The 15679-nt window shown below is 41.9% G+C and overlaps 1 long non-coding RNA gene across 3 annotated transcripts in view; it reads right to left on the bottom strand.

Moving 5' to 3' along the window:
* Positions 1–15679, bottom strand: part of LOC310710306 — a 38767-nt gene that overhangs the window by 15453 nt on the left and 7635 nt on the right. Inside the window, exon 4 of one of the 3 annotated variants that reach the window (XR_014527928.1) lies at positions 6194–6285. The exons of the other annotated variants lie outside the window; for them this stretch is intronic. This is a non-coding gene — a long non-coding RNA (uncharacterized lncRNA). The remainder of the gene's footprint in view (positions 1–6193; positions 6286–15679) is intronic. 3 annotated transcript variants of the gene reach the window in all.

The raw sequence follows: 15679 nt of genomic DNA, 5'->3' as shown, positions 1-15679 counted from the left end.
TACAAATTAAATCCCAAATCTAAAATCTTAAAAGAACAGAAGCCCTTTTCCCTTTGAAATACAGTCACATTGGTTATACACTGTATAAGTATTCTGACTATAGAACAAAACCATAGTTTAAACTTTAGATATAGGATATGTGGTGGTAGTTTTGTTAACTGTCAGCTAGTCTACAGATTATGCTACTTTATCAGAATGCTATCCACAACCACTTAGGAAAAAGCTCCACTGTACACACCCTGGGCCTTTCATCCGAGTAAACTCTCACACGACTGCGCTACAAGAGAACGAAGAGAAACTTCTAAAACATTGTGTGTTTTCAAAGGTAGACTAGAACAGAATACTAATAACACTACATACTTGTATATGCATGAATTAATCTCATTTCTATCCCTTTCCGTATTATTTCTTCCCAAACCTGTAATATGTCACTACCCTTCGAACAGGTTAATCCCAGGAGGTCCCGTAACTGCAATTACTGCATTTAAATATTCCACATATCTGTCAAGATTCAAAAGTATTCTGTGGTGTCAGTTTAAATATAAATATCTATAATTCTAGTTAATCACCATCACTTTTAGTCAGTTTTGAAAACTCGTTTGATGTCTATTTTGTGCTTGTGGCCGCCTGCCGTTTAAGGTTGCAGCTCCTGCCATTGATTTATTGGTTAAGAAGTTACCCAAAGCAGTTCGGCAAAACAACAGTGTTCCTGTACAGACAGTCCAGAGCTTTTCACAGAAGTAAAACTTGTCAATGTAATTTGTCCGCCTAATCGTTGGAGAAATTGCTCTGCTTTTTAGATATATATAAAAAGCTGTAAGTGAGGCTGGAGTTGTTATACAAATACCGTATACCAGACTCTCCTTACAGAAACACAAGCTTTTCATTCAGCTTGCCTTTTTGCTTCTAAAGGGCCCCTTTATATTTACCAGCAACGCAGAGGCTGTCGATACCTCTCCGCCGCCTTTGCCTTTTGAAGCAAGTGCCGATTCTATACAGCTTGTAATGACATCTTGTAAATGGCCTGAACGGCCGTGCAACAGAAAACAAGCATTTGAGTGGTTTGTGGACGCTGCAGCCACATCATTTTGACCAGAGACGTGTCACAAGGGCACCGTGTTTACCTTTAAACTTAGATGTGTTCATGTGTCTACATTTATTTATCCTACTTCAATAGCCCTTGCAGCGCAGATGAAAGTGCAATTATTTTTGCAACAATGAAAGATTCAGGGTGCCAGAACTAATATCCTTGTGCCCAGCAACCATAACTAGCACCAATGAAAAGCACTTCAAAGCTTTTAATCTCCATGACAACCTACATCACATTCTTCAATAAAATACCACTTTACACAAACATACTCTTTATGCACACCTACTATGTGTTCATAAATATCACTTGCATTGCACGCCGAACAACCTGTTCTTTAGTGCCCTTGACTTCTTTTTCCTCGCAAAATTAATCAATCAGTTGCACAGTTCAAATGGAGCTTAATTTTATGCTCTTATGTCTGTGGTTCACCTCAGAATAAATCAAAGAAACAGATAGCGAAATTGGACAGGCCTATAGGTTTCCAATGCAAGACAGGGGCAAACAGGCCTAGGATGTGGGCTCAGCTAAGAAACCGGACAGCGATGTGACCTTCCCCTCTCATTCGAGTGACAAGGCAGCATAACTAGTAGCAAATTGTTATTTAACAGAACATCCAGCATATGGCGGCACAAATCCATTGAGATTAACTTTTGATTTAAGAATAATGAGACTCAATCTAATTTCTATCATTAAGTAGTAAAAGAACCTCCCTGTCTGTAAGTCTGCCTGCCATATCTAAATCAAGTTTTTTCCCTGGTTCTAGTTCTAGTCTCAATTCCCCCATCTCTCCTTCCACTGCTTTATTCCTGCCCTAAATTCAATTCCTACCCAGGTATTCTGGAAACCTACACAACCTATTCTGGAATTGCTACAACAATTCCTTTTTCTACATACCGTACCTGTTAAAAGATACGGGGGCTCTCTCTTCTTTTGCATATGTTCAATTTATCACTTACCTTGGCTACTTTTTTAGTTTCTCATAGTTTATTAGGGGAACTGGGAATTTTAGTGAAACTACAATTGCCATGAATCTTTAGGGGACGTTATGTGCTTTAAATGTCTGCTGAATGTGCTTTAAATGTATGGTGTGGTCAAAATCTCTTCAGCAAGGAAGATCCAGGAAATGCATCACATTCCTTCCAATTGCTCAGCAGTGATTAAGTGACTAAGTGAGCAGCTTTAGCAACAGCAGTGTCTCTGTATCTGCCTAATAAACCTTAGGATGGTGCCTCCACATTTTGCTTTCTAACTTTTGTTTGTGTGACTCTTTTTAAATGAAAGCTATGAGGCTGGGATGAACCAAGAGGATGAATTATAAAAGTTGTACCCGAAAATGAACTTAATTCACTTTTAGTTCACCTAGGAATTATAGAAACCACTTTCAGAGATTTTTGAACTAGTTCAGTGAACTTTGTCTAGGAGAAGCAGTCTAAAAGTATAGACCATCACAAAAATCCTAGATCAGTGATGGTGACCTTTTAAAGACTGAGTACCAAAACTGCAACCCAACACCCACTTATTTATCGCAAAGTGCCAACATGGCAATTTAACTTGAATATCTCATTTTTTTCTGTGTGTTTCATGTTTCTTCTTTATGACTGCTGTTGTATTAATAATCCTTCATAAAATTTATTGCATTACATTCTTCATTAAATTATCTTTCCAATGATATATAATTTTATGGTATAACTCAGTGCTTTTTTTCTTAAAAAAAATGTTTAGGGGGTACTCTCATTTTGACTCAAGAAAATCACCACCACGGAAAAATAAATACAGTTCAAATCAGGAAAAATAAATACAGTGAATTTCTTCTCCCGTTAAATTCACAAAATTTTAAGGGGTATGCGTCCCCCTGCGTCCCCACAGAGAAAACACACTGGTATTACTCCAAAACAAAGTGATGTTATGAGCCATCAAACGTTGGAAATACATTTTTTCCAGAAGGTTCCACAATTTTGGCCACTAGTGTACATGGGAGGGCTTTACTAAGAGCCACCCTCCCAATTTTTAATATGAGATAATAATGATTATCCGCGTGCGCACATACAAATAAATATAAATAAATAAACCCAGTCCAGATGGGCAAGGTATAAATAATTTGTTGTTGTTGTTGTTATTATTTGCCGTTTCTTCGGCTGCCATTTGATCACAGCCTCCACGGAATTAATTTCTCTGTAGGCTTCCGCGGGAAAGTGCAACGAACATGTAAACCCAGCAGCCCCTTCTTAGGCTGCAGGCTTTATATGCTTAGTGACCTAGGAGTTAAGCCCTGCTAAACTCAAGGCGGCTTACTCTCGAGTAGGAAAAACAGACTGGCGAGAGGCCCTGGTGCATCAAAAGTCAATGTCTGCTCAGTCCCTCGCTCACTCAGCAGGCCCTGGTGCCGCAGGCTTTGGATGGCGCGCGCAAGCTCTCCTCTCCTCCTCCTCCCCCGACCCCGGCACGGAAGCTACGGCCCTGCTGGGGCAATGGCGTGCATGCCCACAGAGAGGGCTCCGAGTGCCCTCTCTGGCACACGTGCCATAGGTTCGTCACCACTGCCCTAGATCATAAAAGAGGGACCCTGTAAAAGAAGTCTAGACATCTACCATCTGCAGTTCAAGCAGAGACTTGACTTTGCTCTGGGTATAACTGGGACAGCCAGAAGGAGCAGAGCAGCAGTTCCAGCATGGGAGATTTGCTTAAGCATGAGTCTCTCCTAGCCATATATCAGGCCAAATCAAGCATCCCTCTATTATCTGCCAGGAGTTAGGAACATCAGGTGTAAACCTGAGTGAAACTGCATTCCTGCAATTTGCTCCCAGCCTATAATAAGAAAGAAACTCAAGGCCTACAGAGAGTCACTCAGAACCCCTCCAGACTGGCGTTTTGTTGTGGATGTATTCTGCAACATTTTCTTAGGACCTGACACAATAACAGTGCATTAGTGGTGGATTTGTTCTGCTTTATTACAGTATATGTTCTGCAGTGTTTCCCTAGTGTTACCACATTATTGCGGCAACAAAATAGTGCAGTCTGGAGTGTTCCCTTTTCAGGATTTGTGTGCTGGTCCCAGGGGGAGGTTACCGTGGGGCGAGGTCCAGGACCTGAGTCGAGGGTTGGCAGACAGTCCTCCACGGGTGAAGCGGGGTCCAGGGCGAGGAGCAGGGCAAGGACAGGAACTCTGGAGGAACAGGACAAGGTGCTGGCCGAAACAGCTCTTCAATGACGTTGCTCCCGCAACCTGGGACCGGGCTGACTGGCCTTTATCTTCTCTGAGGCCAGGGGCGGCCCCGCCTCTCCTGGCCTTAAGGCGAGCACTCCTCCTGGGAGAAACCAGTTCCCTCCGCCTCTCTGCCCTGAGCCTCTGCAGCTCAGGAGAGGCTGGAGGGTTAATGGACATGGGGGGAGACTCACCTTCCCCTGACAGGGCTGGGAGAGGCGCACCTGTAGGCACTGTGTCTTCAATCACCTCCAGAGCCAGAGAGGATTCACCTGGTGTCTGCTCCTGAGGATCCGGCACAGGTGCAGGGGCTTCAGATCCAAGGCCCTGCCCCAGTTCAGCCGGCCCTGGAGGTGGGGACTCCTGTGCAGGCTGGGGTTCCTCCGGTTCAGCCTCTGAATCGGATTCCCAGGCCATCACAATTTGAACTATTCCATTTCGTTATCCTACTCCCTGCTCTACCCCACCCCCAATCCATTTCACATACACACAAAACAGCCAATCAGCATTCTGCATCTACTGAGCATACTCTCTTCTTCTCACTGGTCTCCACCCCTTTTGTTTTGTCCCCCCCCCCCCTCAATAGGTTTCCACCCTTGTCAAATGCAGGGTTCCCCCAAGCCTTCTGATAACTGCCTCTTGTGAGTTGATAAGAGATTTCTCTACACAAGTCATGGCACAGTCACAGCCTGAATGTTAGAAACAGCGGAAATGGTGGCAGCATCCATTTATGCTCAAGGTATGCAAAAGAATGATCTTGACACATGTGACTGGTTCTAGCAGAATGGGAATGACCATTAAAGAACTCCTCTGCTGAAAACTATAAAACCTTTTGATAGGCAACATGCATACTTGCTTGCATGTCCGAATGCACACACACAGTTCCTGATCTGTCAAGTAATCAAAGTCTGCTTCCATATTTGCATCTCTTCTGGATTGAAGCATCTAAATCATTTGCCTAAGTCTGATTTTTAGAACATTTAAAAAAAATATTTACAGGGAATGATTGTACATAGCTCAGTGGTCAAGCATTTGCTTTATATGCAGAAGATGCTAGGTTCAGTCCTCAGCAGCTCTCGGTAACACTGGGAGAGGCCCCATCTGAAACCTTCAGAAACTGCTCCTCTACAGTGTAGACAATAATGAGCTGAATGGACCATTGATCTGATTCAGTAGAAGGCAGCTTCCTATGTTCCTGTCTTAAAACTTTTTAAAAGCCAGCATAATATACAGATACATTCAACACATTGCATCGACCTTCTAGCCTAATTTTAATTACCATACTGCACTGTAATTTAGAAAACAGTAATAATGACATGAAAACCACGGTTGGGGGGGGGGACTCCTAACAAATGAGGGGGTGTGAAAGGCAGAACTTCAAACTCCCACATTCTGCAACAGAGGCACCCTATTCACTGAGTACAAAACCTCCAGCCACCTCTTCAGCAACTGCCTCTCAAACACTAGCAAGAACTCATGGGATAGAATTCTTCAAAGTCCCTAATGGGAGAAGAAGCCCTGTGACAGCACCACCACAGAACTGGGTTGTTGTTGTTTTTTCAAAGTACCACACAACATAGCCAAACATCTACAATGGACTGTAAAAGGCAAACAATCAACAATATCCAAAATCACTTTCCAAAATAACACTTGGTAAAGTGTAACATCTAGATCAGACCCCAACGATAAGCATCTTTTGTGGAATATCTTTACAGGAACATGACCCTTTGCTTAGGGAAAAGTCATATATAGGAGAGAGGTTTTATACACACACAAACACACTTAATGTTTAACTATGGCTTGCATTGCGGAAGTGGCCCCTAAATCAAAAGATCCAGGTTTCAGGAACTCACTGCTGACATTTACAGGACCTTCAATTAACTAATCAAGCCCTTTCTTGCCTCCTTTTTTCCTGCCTTATTATAGTGCCATGGGGGAAAAAATTATATACTTTGCCTCTTCAGAAATGGGCTCATTCTTTTTTCAGCACTACCTATGGAGAACAAAAAGTTTTAGGTATGGGGTGAAGATAATGCTTCAAACTATAGTTTCTAGCTATATATAATTACTTTCAATGGATCAAAATCATAATGAGAATAGCTTTATTGTCATATTTTTCACTAGTGGGTGTGAAGAGTGATTTAACTTACAGGTACTGATTATGTAATTGTATTGATATAGGGCACACAGCCTACTCTGCCTCATGAATCATCTAGACTGACAAGAGGAGGTGTAGGAAACCCCACATGCTTTTGGCTCACAAAGGGAGAGAACAGCTTTCACAGCGAGTGATTAAAGTTCTTGGTCACAGATAGGCATGCAAGAAAGAGAACATGTCGGTTCCAATTGGTGCAATTTTAGAATTTAACCAGAAGCAGCAAACCAACACATGTACAGTGTGGCTATCAGAGGTTGCCAATGGTCCAAACAGAAAGATATACATTCAGCTAAACTGAACCGACAGGTGTACCTCAGTCAAGTACATGGATTGAAGGCTCATAATGCAGCCACCTTGCTCCAGAAAAGGAGGAGTTTGTGGTCAGTGCCTGGATGGGAGACAATAGCAGTGTGTATATTACTGCTTACTCTGATTCCAGTGCATTCCCACCACTGGTGTTTGAAGTCAAGGACTACAAAATGTTAACCACTCTCCATAGGTATAATATAATATAACAGAAATAATCCTGTTTGATATGCTTTCCTTCAAACTAGTTTCCATCCGATTTGAAAATGGATGCAGAGATTATAGCACGTGCGCAGGTGACAGTTTCAGTGAACTGGTGTTTGGCACAGGAAAACAAATTAGGTTATGAGCATAAGGTCAACACTTTCCCACCTACCCCCTTTGGTCTGTACAGCAGCACAAGACTGCAACTTAAAACACAGCTGAACAAAAAAGCCTCACCATATTTCAAGCTGTCAATGTGTACGCAGCCTACATGGGATCTGTATGTAAACCACTTCATGGAAAAAAGAGGGCTATAAATGAACTTTATAATTTTTTCATACTTTACATATGCCATGCCATAAACCGAAAAGGAAAGTGCAGCACAGGAGTGAAAAATGGTACAGTGGTACCTCAGTACTTAATTCGTTCCGGAGGTCCGTTCTTAACCTGAAACTGTTCTTAACCTTTAGCTAATGGGGCCTCCTGCTGCCACCACGCCGCCGGAGCCCGATTTCTGTTCTTATCCTGAAGCAAAGTTCTTAACCTGAAGCACTAATTCTGGGTTAGCAGAGTGTGTAACCTGAAGCGTATGTAACCCGAGGTACCACTGTACAAGAATTTCAGCCGGCTGAATGTGAAAAGGGAAATGGAATCAAATGCGCTCAGGTTGTCCATTGGTGCATATCACCAAAAACAGAATAACATGCAAGACTCAAAAAGAGGTCAGACAGCTTCCACACAATCTGGATATTTTCCAATCAAATTTTCAGCTTCATTACAAAATACTATATGAAAAGGGAAGCCCTGAGGCCATTAACCTAAACTGAGAACCTAATGACCAAAATGAGAAGAGGTGAAAAAGTTCTGATCTAAAAAAAAGCTATTTTATTAACTGTAACTTTTGGCTCCATGGGAACACTTATGAAAGTATGGGAATCAGACTTTGGTAAAAACAATGCAGGTTAATGACTTGAACAAATTTTGGGAAACTTGCCCATTGAAATCAGTATCCAGCTTTTTTCAAGAAAACACACTCAAATTACTCCACAGGTGGTATTGCATGCCAAGGCAACTATCTCAAATGTTCTCATCAATACCACCATTATGTTGGAGAGGCTTCAGGCAACGTGGCACAATGGCACATGCCACTTCCGATGGTGATTGTACCATTGTTAAAAAGTTCTGGAAGTTGGTTCACACAGAAATGATTAATATTTCTAAGGAACAGATTATACGTTGGCCTAAACAGATGCTGTTAAATATTTTTGATGGGGGGAAAGCTAACATATTATCAAAGGAAATAATGGTTTATATGATTGTAGCAGCCCGTCTTGTTCTTACAACTCAACTGATAACAGCTCAAGATCTCATGCTGGACAGGTGGTATCATTCTTTATGGAACATGGCAATTACAGAAAAAAGCATACATCATTTAAAATTTAGACAAGGACAAGAATCACTTTTAAATTATATAACATTCCTTTATTTATTTTACAGCAAACAATATATTGTTACACACTATCCCAATCTCCCAATGATGCGAGATTCCAGGGGTCCAGGAGTTGTGTTTCCTTTGGAAATGAGGCACAGTGGAGACTGTGGTATCTTTATGACATATGGTTTATTTACACATATATACAACCGGAACTTATGACGGAGGGGTTCAAAGCATTGCACTCCCATTGTTTCTCCCATTGCTCCAGTGTCCAATTAAAATTGTCAGCCCACGTTGTTCTCTCCAACTTGCCACAGCTTGCAAGCTGCAGCTGCTCCCCTCCAGCTTGCATCATCCTCAACTGCAATCCTGAATCTCCCTCCTCAGTACTCTAGTATTGTGTTCTGCTAAATACCCAGAGCTCAGGGAAGGGCTGCAACCATTTGCTGGCGCAGAGTCTTTGCTCTGCTGGTAACCCATCTGCCTGCCCTTGTTCCCTGCTAATGGCCCATCTTTAGCAGCACAATACAAAGCTGGCTCCTGGCTTGCATTTTAACATGCTAAATCCAGAGTTTGGCACCCAGGAATGAGAAGGGGAGCCCGGGCACTCTATAAGCTGATAACACTATTTTCTAGACAACTGTCATCACAAGCTTGGCATATGTGGAAATATACTTGACTGGATCATGCAATGTTTTGGTGCTGTCTTTTTCTTGAGTTTAATCCTGATGATCTTCTTTTGTAACCGAACTTTTACATTTGTCCATTATGACTTTTGTATGCCATACATGCCTAAAACTATGTTTGCTTTCTCATCCCTTGTTATGGTCCCTTTCTTGTTTGTAACTGGGATGTTGCTTTTCCTGTTCTATACCTATTAAAATACAATGATGATGATGATGATGATGATGATGATGATGATGATAGTAATGTCAATTCCAGAAGGGCAACCCAGGCAATTGAGGCAAATGCAGGCAGTGGTGGAGCAAGGGGTGTGTGGAGGGGAGGGTGCAGTCCACCTCAGGTGTCATTACTGAGTGGTGGGTGACAAAATGAGTTTAAAATAAATAAAAAATAAAAAATTGGGCTCACGAAACTTTTTAGGAGTGACGTGGTGGCTTAGGCGCCTGCAGGTTCCGTGCTACCTGAAACAGCAGTGTGGGACTTGCGTCTGCGTACTGCCTCTCCCTCAGCTGCCCTACAGCTGAGGGGGAGGAGGCTCCAAGCGTCAGAGAGGCTTGCCCCGCCCCATGGGCGGATCATCTCGCCCCCATGGGCAGTTCGCTTCCCCCACGGATGGATCACCCCACCCCCACGGGTGGATCACCCCGCCCCTGGCTGCAGGGCATGGCCCCACACCGGGCACTCAAACAGCTAGCTACGCCACTGGATGCAGGGAGAGAAGCAAGTAGTGGGAATGATAGGAACAACGTTTGCAGGGCCAGGGATCAAAGTAGGAGCAGGCTTGAGCAAGCAAAGCAAGGAATGTTTTTTTAAAACACAAAGGTTTATAATCCTATGCACACCGACCTGCGAGTAAGTCTAATCAAGCATAATAAGGATTGCTTCCGAGACAGTTGCATTCTATATTTGTTAGCAGAAAGGGAGGTTTATCTAGGGACTAAAGAAAAAGCAGAAATTAAGCCCACCTCTCAAAAAGCCTGAAGTCTGAGTCTGACTGTGGGCCAAAAAAGCCTCTCTCTTTTTTTTCTTCTTCCTCCTCCTCCTCCTCCTCCTTCTTGCATGGAAGGTATTTACTGTCTTTTAAGGCTCAGTGCAAGAGGAAGGTCACAACAGCAGGCTATCTGCTCTCCATACATTCATCCTTAAATCATGGCTTGGAGAATAAGAGCCTAAGACGAGTCCTGCTGGATCAGGCCAATGGCTCATCTAGTCCAGCGTTTAATTCTCACTCTGGCCAACCAGGCAACTATGAGAAGTCCACAAGCAGAGTGTGTGCACAACAGCATTCTACCCTCTTCTGATTCCCAGCAACTGGTATTCAGGGGCAAACTGCCTCTGACAGTGGATGTAAAGCAAAACCATTATGGCAAGTAGACACTGATGGCCTTCCCCTCCATTGATTTGTCTAATTCTCTTTTATAGTTGTTCAAGTTGGTGGCATCTGTATTCCAGAGTTTAATGGAATTCGGCAGATGAATCCTTATACCTTCACTTAAATTATCACATTTCACTTATCAGCAGTGCTTTTTTTAAAAAAAAAATGTTTAGGGGTATTTTCATTTTCCTACTCATATTGAAATACTGCCCCTCAATGAAGCCAAACTTAGATTCACAAAATGTTTAGGGGTATGCGTACCCCTGCGTACCCCCCCCCCCCATAAAAAAGCACTGCTTATCAGTATAGATCACTTATTTTACTGAAACAAATCATTTTGTAATTCATGATTTTCTTGGTGTCTCTTCTGCCGTGGATAACTAAGAAATTCTTTGATGCCATCTAGTGGTGACTTGTTATTCTAGAAAGCTGCTTTATGGAGGGGTAAAGCAACCATCAGTATCACTTCTTCCGAGTAGAAAATCTATGTGTCCATATGTACACTGTCAACTGTAATGAACACACACGTCTATTTTCACTCATGCTGCAACATAGAATCATAGAATCATAGAGTTGGAAGAGACCACAAGGGCCATCGAGTCCAACCCCCTGCCAAGCAGGAAACACCATCAGAGCACTCCTGACATATGGTTGTCAAGCCTCTGCTTAAAGACCTCCAAAGAAGGAGACTCCACCACACTCCTTGGCAGCAAATTCCACTGTCGAACAGCTCTTACTGTCAGGAAGTTCTTCCTAAGCCAAACTTAGATTCGTGAACATATTCACGAATCTGTCACAAATGGCATTAAGATGGAGATAGGGATATTATCATGTGTGAATAGGTGCTCTGAGAAAACAGTTTCCTGTTATAGTATACCCTGGTCCATATGCGGATATAAGGATTTATGTGTTATATAAAATAACTGGACAGTAGAATAGACGTTCCTACAAAAGTGAAGTTTCAATACCTCACTTCAAAACAAGGATGGACTACTTGTATGAAATGGCTTTGGTGTAATCAAGCAGTCACAAGCTAAGGATCCATGCACACACACAGAACATGGTGGAAGAACCTCAGGGCAGAGAAGAAGGAGGAGGAGGAGGAGGAGGAGGAGGAAGGTGAACTCCCTGCATCAAACCATATGTGCCATCAGAGTGGTCCCATTACCAAAGTCTCTGTGAAACTCTGTGCTGGCAAAAATACTGAAATAAGGGGAGTGTTCTATAATGTACCATATTTTACAATGTATAGCATGACCCCATGTATAATGTCCCCTATTTTTGGGAAATTGCCAAAAAAAACCCCAAAAAACCCTGTTGTTGAAGTTTGCTGAGCTGTTGAGCTGTTTTCCAACAATCCCCTGCTCTGACACCGTATTAGCCTGTGTATAAGATGACCCTCAATTTATCACTAAAAAAATTCATTAGAAAAGGTCTTCCTATACATGAAAAAATACGGTAACTAGGCCAGGCCTGAGTGGGGAATAAGAACATGACAATTGTGAGAACGGACAGAGAGTAAAGCAACAGAGTTGCAGGAAACTACTACTCAAGTAGACTCACTGAAATTAATGGCAATGAACTTGGGTCAATTTATGTCAAAGTGAGCACTATAAGTAAAAATTAGCTGAATACAACTCATAATGTAAAGCCTCAAGACGAATGTGTATCCTCTGACTTTGTGAAAACACAAGCCCTTCTTATCTAAACTGCAAGTCCCAAGGCAATGACAAGAGGAAGCAAAGCTATCACATATACTTTGCTCTTTCTTGTGCACAGATAAGATCTCATCTTTACCGAAACACATGCAATGGACAAATTTTATGACTCTTTCTCCTGTAAGTTTTGATTGGAGGAGAAAAGCAGGTGCATGAGGTTGAAACTGGAAGTTGACAGGGTTGGAGCAATTTAACCTGTTAGTAGCAGGGACTATTTGTCAATGGCCGTCATCAAAGACTTGTGATAGCTCTTACCAGTGACTGGAACCGAGTATCGACACCTCTGACTGCCATGTATTATTTGATATTTAAAATGAGAATCCTAAGTGGGGGAAAGGAAAAACGGGATAAAGAATATACACAAACTCTTCCTAGCTACTAGGCTACTACTTCCAGATAAGTGACTGCTAGGGCTACCAAATCATGACCCATCAAGTGGAATTGCAATTGACTACTGGGAGTTCTATCCTTTTCTGTATGTACATCCAGTTACATCCAATATACTAAAACCAGTGGGAATAACATAGTTGCCATAGTGGGGGAGGTTCAATTTACCTGAATGGCTGTTTAAAACTAAGCACACATTCACTATAACTTTGCAATGGGAGCAGTTTTGTCATCCCATGCTTTTCTAACGTTTTAATCTTTGAATTAGTACAGGAATGCTTTTTCAGCTACATTTTCAAAATATTAAAATAGTGAAATATAACTTAAAAACAAAAGACTTATAGTGCTATAACACTGTAAAGCTGGTTTTAGAAAAGTGGTTAATGGGACTGGAAAGGATATCCGAAGGGATCTGTAGTAAGACAAACTGTGCTTGCTGTCTCTCAAAATGAAATCTGGCAATTAATGGTCACATCTTACCTGTTAAGTTGTGGGTGAACATATCAGACAACACAGCGATTCTTCAAACAGCTCTTGTTTATTCACAGGCCAGAACAGAACTGAAGGGCTCAGCCAGCCTGCTTATAAAGAGCTCCAGTACAACGTAACTGTAACAATTTTCTAAAACTATCCAATCACTGAACGTCACTTTCAATCCCTTATTTGCATAACTATCTACAGTATCCCCCTGCTGGCCCAGAGTGAGAACTTCAGTACATAACATTAGCAGTCACGGCCAACATCGCCTAGGTGAGATGCAGTGCTGCAGATGCCAAGGAAGTCTGGCAGCCATATTTTTAAGCTGAGTCTCATGGTTGGTTGGCTGGAAGTTGAGGAGATATGGGACATTTGCTAGCATTCATCTCTACACTGTAGTTAACAAAGGGAATCTTGTGACTCATCTGATGAATGAATTAATGAAACAACTGGAAATTATATTAATCATTATCACAATTTTGCATACCTAAAATTAGACTGTCCCCTCAGCCCAAATATCTTTTAGTTTGCAGCTAAACCTGAATGACTAGTTTCAAAGCACAGGTGCAAGAAACAAAAATTGTATCGGTTGGATGCCGCACCAAGCCAAATCCTACCTGTGTTCAGTTGACTCACATTTAATTGGGCTTCTGTTCAATCTGAAACTCACATTCAAATGCATCTGAAAAGACGAACCATTAAAAGTGTGAAACAAGGAAGAGGGAAATGAAGAGCAATTGAGCCTGTGCCGTGCTTCAAAGACCAAGGAATGTGGCAGAATGATCTTGCATTCGTATAAACACATTATACTTGTGACCCACATTAGAGCAAAGTAACGCAAACGTACAGGCAACATCTGAGCTCTCCCCAGTGAAGCCGCATGGTCACACAGCAGGGGAAATATCATTCCCAGGCACTGCTGCTCACGTAGCTACTTATTATCCAAGCAACCCTGTAACAAGAGACCTGAAATTGCTGTTTTGTGAAAAAATTCCTGCTGCTAAGAAGGTGGCATGTTTGAATTTAAAAGGCACCCAGCACAGCCAGAGGTTATTTCTGGATCAAAACACTCACACAAGGATGTAAGAATATAATAGAAGAGGGCTGTATTTTTAAAAAGTTATATTTTATGGCAAACATCAAAGTGATACACCTAAGAAGTGCTAAGTTGGAAGTTTGAATATGTGAAACTTAATTACCACAGAACTATTAGATAAGCCAGTTTAATATTGATCTCCTGTCTAAAGTATTACATACCAGGAATTATCTTTTAATTTTGTAATTAAGGCTACAAGGCTTTCCTTGCCCACTTATTTGAAAGTAAGCCCCATTAGATTCACTGGAAAACAATCTACAGTGGTGCCTCAGGTTGAGAACTTAATTCATTCTGGAGGTCTGTTCTTAACCTGAAACTGTTCTTAACCTGAGGTACCACTTTAGCTAATGGCGCCTGCCGCTGCTGCCGGGCCGCCGCTGCACGATTTCTGTTCTCATCCTGAAGCAAAGTTCTTAACCCGAAGTACTCTTTCTGGGTTAGAAGAGTATGTAACCTGAAGCGTCTTTAACCTGAAGCGTCTGTAACCCGAGGTAGCACTGTATGGTTCTCTGTACAAACATATATTTAAATGTTTTGGGCAAAGCTGCACAGGTAGCATTTTATCTGAACGTTGTGCTTGCTATTTTGGAGACGAATTAGATTATCTTGTAGTATATGTTGTGTCAAGAAGGAACTCTTGACAACACAGTGTGCAGCTGTTATGAATATATCAAACAACTATGTGGTAGCACATTTCCTGAATGTCTAGTTATGCATCATGTTTCCAGTCAACCTAACAAGGCTCGGTGCAGCTGTAACACTAGTGATCAGCTAACCATGGCCAGGTTGGAAGTGCACCAATAGCTGCATGGGCCTAATGCTCTTAGATGCAGAAGAAAAAATGGAAGAGAGGCGGGAGGTGAGGGGTCACAACTGCTATAGTGGCCAGAAGGAAAAAACAACAACACAAAGTAAACTATGAGGAGTTTATATGTGGTAGAGAAATAGAGGCAGAGTATTTACAGTTCATTAGAAAGACAAAAAGAAAACCCTTTTATTGCCTCAGTAGGGGTGCTAACGAATTGCTTTGCAAATGAAGATATCTCATCATTAAAGGAGCAAATCTCTGGAAAATAGTATCCCTGGAGCAAACAGATGTAGGATGCTTTAGCCGCCCAGAGTGACTGGGGCAACTCAGTCAAAATGGGTTGGGGAGAAATAAAAAATTACAAAGTTGAGATTCCTGCATTGCACAGTCCCTTCCAGTTCTACAATTCTATAACACTATCGAGTTAAATTACTGTGCACTGAATTTTCACCCTACCTCTCACAATCAGTTTCCGAGATTTTAAAATGAAACAGTAGTGTTCTCACAAATCACACCCCATTTTTAGAAAACAGCACATGGGAACAGCACACCTCAGGGAATCAATATTTAATTTACGACATATACAGCTTTAATATAACGGGAAAAGAGCCTGCTGCTGGATCGGGTCAATGACCCATCTAGCCCAGCATCCTGTTCACACAGTAGCCAACATGAAGGGTTGGAAGCATTACCCTTTTAATTGAGTTAAGACTTCATAATTCAGCTTGCCTTATAGGAA

Source organism: Podarcis liolepis (assembly GCF_965112155.1).
Source record: "Podarcis liolepis genome assembly, chromosome: 1".
Classification (NCBI taxonomy): domain Eukaryota; kingdom Metazoa; phylum Chordata; class Lepidosauria; order Squamata; family Lacertidae; genus Podarcis; species Podarcis liolepis.
Note: the sequence above shows the minus strand (reverse complement) of the source record. Positions and strands in the feature narration are given on the sequence as shown.